This window comes from Sturnira hondurensis, unplaced genomic scaffold (assembly GCF_014824575.4).
Source record: "Sturnira hondurensis isolate 20B ecotype Veracruz unplaced genomic scaffold, ASM1482457v3 Scaffold0016684, whole genome shotgun sequence".
Taxonomy (NCBI): Eukaryota; Metazoa; Chordata; class Mammalia; order Chiroptera; family Phyllostomidae; genus Sturnira; species Sturnira hondurensis.
In genome coordinates, this window is record NW_028089315.1 from 2,320,294 (window position 1) to 2,324,426 (window position 4,133).

Genomic DNA, 4,133 nt, shown 5'->3' on the forward strand with positions numbered 1-4,133 from the left:
CATAAAGTGAGAGCCTAGGTCACAAAGCTCAGGCCTGGATGAAATGGGATCAGATGTGTGTATGTTCCCTGTCCTTACCCTTCTTCCTACCTTGGGGGGTTGGTAGCTGGGCACTGAGGGAACATGGCAGAGGGACAGGTGACACCTAGCTTGGTCAGCTGTGGCTAGAACTAGCCTCCCCTTGGCCCTCCTGACAGACAGCACCTCCCTTAGCCCCCTCCCTATACTCTATCCCCTGCCCGCCCACTCTCCTCCAATCCATACCTCCCTGTCCAGGACAGTCTTCTCTGTATCCCCAACTCCCTGGTCGACAGAGAAGGTTTGGGATTGGTTAAGTTTCCCCTGGCCTAAGTCCATGCATTAGTCAGCTTGGGCTGCCTGCACAAGATAGCCCAGATGGGATGATTCAAGCTCCGGATATTTATTGCCTTACAGTTGGGGATGCTAGAAGTCCAAGATCAAGGTGCCAGTAGGGATAGTTTCTAATGACACCTCTCTGCCTGGCTGTAGACAACCCACTGCCTTCTCACTGTCTCCCAAGGCCTTTCCTCTGTGTGTGCACGAAGGAAGAGGTCTCTGGTGTCTCTTTCTCTTCTTACAAGGACCCCAACTCTATCACATCGGGCCCCATCTTTATGACTCATTTACTTACAGTCACCTCCTTCAAAGCTCTACCACTATATACAGTCACACTGGGAGTTAAGCCTTCAACACATGCATTTGAAGGTGCAGGGGGGCGGAGGCGCACAAAATTCAGTCCATAATACAGTGGATGTCTTGAAGCTGGAATAAACTGGGGCGGGTTTGTTGTGCCTGGGCAGAGGGAAACCCAAAGGCAGCCTGGGAGCCCAGACCCAGCCAGGCCCAGCCTCCTGACCTTCTTGGCTCTACATATGCCCACAGAGGGCGCCCTCAGGACATCTGTGGACTCGCCGTGTACATGGATATGCCAGCATACCTACTGTGACCATTATCAAAGGACTCTTGGCTACAAATTTATTCTTCAACACAGGCCGTTAAACCATGGGATTCCTGGAAGCATTTCTTCTTCAGAGCGAATACTGTAAGCTTTCACCATAGAGGGCACGAGAGGGCTGCTGCAAGAGAAAGGGGCTCCTGCAGTTTTGGGAGGCAGCTCGGTGGATCCCCTTTCCAAGGAGGACCACACGGAGAGCTCTGCCCCAGCTCCAGCCCAAAGGCTCCATCCCTTGGCGAGGGGGCAAGCACGCCACCTTGGTCTGGTCTGCCTGCAACCTCCCCGCAGCCCTCTGGACAGGAAAGCCCAGCCCGAAGGCTTTCTGCCCACACCTCTGCCCCATTCCCTCTGCTGATCTCCTCTCCCCACTGTGTCTCCTGCCATCTTCTAGAAGTAGCAGCTCTTCGACGGGGACATTACACTTCAGGCACACCAAACCCATGCCCATCCACTGCTCCACAAAGCAGCCACCAGCTCGGCTGGCCTCCCTGCCGGTGTTCCAGAAAGTTCATTTTTCTGTCCCGTGACTCTGAGCAGCTCTGACTAGGCCAGCTAACACAGTTTTCTGTCACCCACTGGCTTCAACCATGCCTTTTCCAATGAGGCCTGTGCCATAGAACATTCTCATATCCTATAGTTACCTTTTATCATAGCCTCACCATTCTTTATACTAAACTTCCCCTGTTTAGATCACTGTGGGTGTCTATCTCATGACTGGCTTTTGAGTCCTAAGCCCACTGGCAAAGTCACGGGTGTGCTCATATATTTGCAGGAAGGGAGGTGTGATTTAAGGAAAGGCATAGAAGCACATTCAGAGACCCACCTTTCTCTACCACGCACACACACAAGTATGTGCACACAAATCCAAATGCCCAGTGTTGGAATACATGAAGCAGAGTAATGATCTAGTCAACCCATTGTTGCAACAGCTCTCTGTATCTCAGGTCTTGGAGGGTAAAAGGAAAGATACCTCATGGAACTGGATGTTGTAGTGAAGCATTTAAGATTTTATCCTCCGTCATCCTGACTGGTGAAGCTCAGTGGATTGAGCGAGGGCTGCGAACCAAAGGGTCGCTGGTTTGATTCCTGGTCAGGGCACATGCCTAGGTTGCAGGGCAGGTTCCCAGTGGGGGCCACGTGAGAGGCAACCACACACTGATGTTTCTCTAACTCTCTTTCTCCTTCCTTTCCCCTCTCTCTAAAAATAAATAAATAAAATAAAATAAAAAAGATTTTCTCCTCTGAGGGGGTCATCCTTGTCCCCAGTGGGACACAAGCTTGGCTGTGACATGCAGTTGGTCCCAAGAATCAAAAGTGAAATGATGCGGAGAACAAGAGTGCTTCTGCCCAGCTCCACACATTTCCGAACCACCTCTAAATTCCTTAATTTTTAACTGGCACAAAAGAAAGGAATTTGGGGACTTACTTGGTTCGAGCCCATGCATTCACCGGGCCACCTTTTGGGTAAGCCTCCAATTCGGCACCTCTCGGTGGTGTCCTCCCCGTCGTCCCCCTGTTAGGTACACTGAGCTGTCATCTCTGTTTCTTCCCCTCCTTGCTCTTCGGTATCTGTGTGATGGAGTCGAGCTGGTTTGGGGCATACAAAGCAGGAGCACGATCTCTCTGACTCAGTTTTGCGTGTCAGAGAGCCTGCTGTTTCGTTGGCAGTATTCTAAACTTCCCTCTTCTCATTCCCCAACCTCCGTTTCTCCAGGTGTCCGGCACTGGAAGGCAATCACTTTGCCCTCCCACTCTTCGATGTGCTGCTCTTCAGCTCTGCCCACCCTGGCAGACAAGCTTACTAATTTGTTCATCCAATATGTGATCCTTTTCCATTCCACCGAGCAATTCTCTGACCCTAGCTGGGTGGGTGTTCCTGTCTCTGAGTTTCTGGAGACAGCAGCAGATCCCTGGTTAAGGTCTCTGTCCTACAAGACTGCCTGCCCCCTGTCTACTTCAGAAGCCAGTTGCAAATTCAGAACCTGCACTTCTGACTGATGAGCTATAAATTGGAGATTTCTATGTCCCTGTTTTTGGATTTAATTAATTTGCTAGGATGGTTCGTAGAACTCAAAGAAACATTTACTTATGTGTACCAGTTTATTACAAAATATTGTAATTCAGGTCAGATGGAATAAACCCATTGGGCAAGGAATGTGGGGATGAGCAGGGAGCTTCTATGCCCTGCTCCAAGAGTGCCAGTCTCCCCAAATCTCCATGTGCTCACCACCCCAGCAGCTCTGCGAACCCGGAACCCTGACTTTTGCTTCTTAATGGTGACTCCATCACACAGGCGTGACTGATTAAATCATTGGTCATTGGTGATTGAACACAATTGCTAGCTCGTCTCCCCACTCTGAGACGGGGGGATGGAACAAGACTGAGAATTCCAACTCTGTAACCACAGCTGTTGCTCCTGGCAGCCAGCCTGTCCTTAGGTCACCTAGGAGCTCTTCAGAAGTTACCTGATTTACATAAAATAAGGTACTTTCTACCTATCTTTTTTTATATTTTTATTTATTTATCTTTAGAGGGGAAGGGAAGGAGAGAGGGAGAGAAATATCAATGTATGGTTGCCTCTGCCGAGAACACACAATGTATCATGTGTCTCCTGCCGGGAACTGGCCTGCAACCCAGGTATGTGCCCTGACTGGGAACTGAACCTCGATCCTCTGGTTCGCAGGCCCGTGCTCAGTCCACTGAGCTACACCAGCCAGGGCCTTTCTACCTATCTTTGTCACTTAGAAATTCCAAGGGTTTTAGGAGCTCTGAGGCAGGAACAGGACAAAGAACAAACAATGGATTTATTATTATAAATCACAGCATCACAGTTTGTTATTCAATGATTATGTTATGCCATTCATTTCATTATGTCTACTGTATCACTTTCATACCATCTCTCGTCTATGTTGTATGGCCAATGTTTTCACTTATTTCCTTATACATATTGATTATACTTATTTTTTATATTTATTTTAGAGAAGGAGAAGAGAGGGAGAAAAAGAAGGAGAGAAGAAACATTGATGTAAGAGAGAAACATCAATCTGTTGCCTCTTGTACATGCCCTGACTGGGGAATTAGCCCACAACCAAGGCATGTGCCCTGACTGGGAATGGAACTGGTGACTTTTGCTTTGTGAGATGATGCCTAACCCACT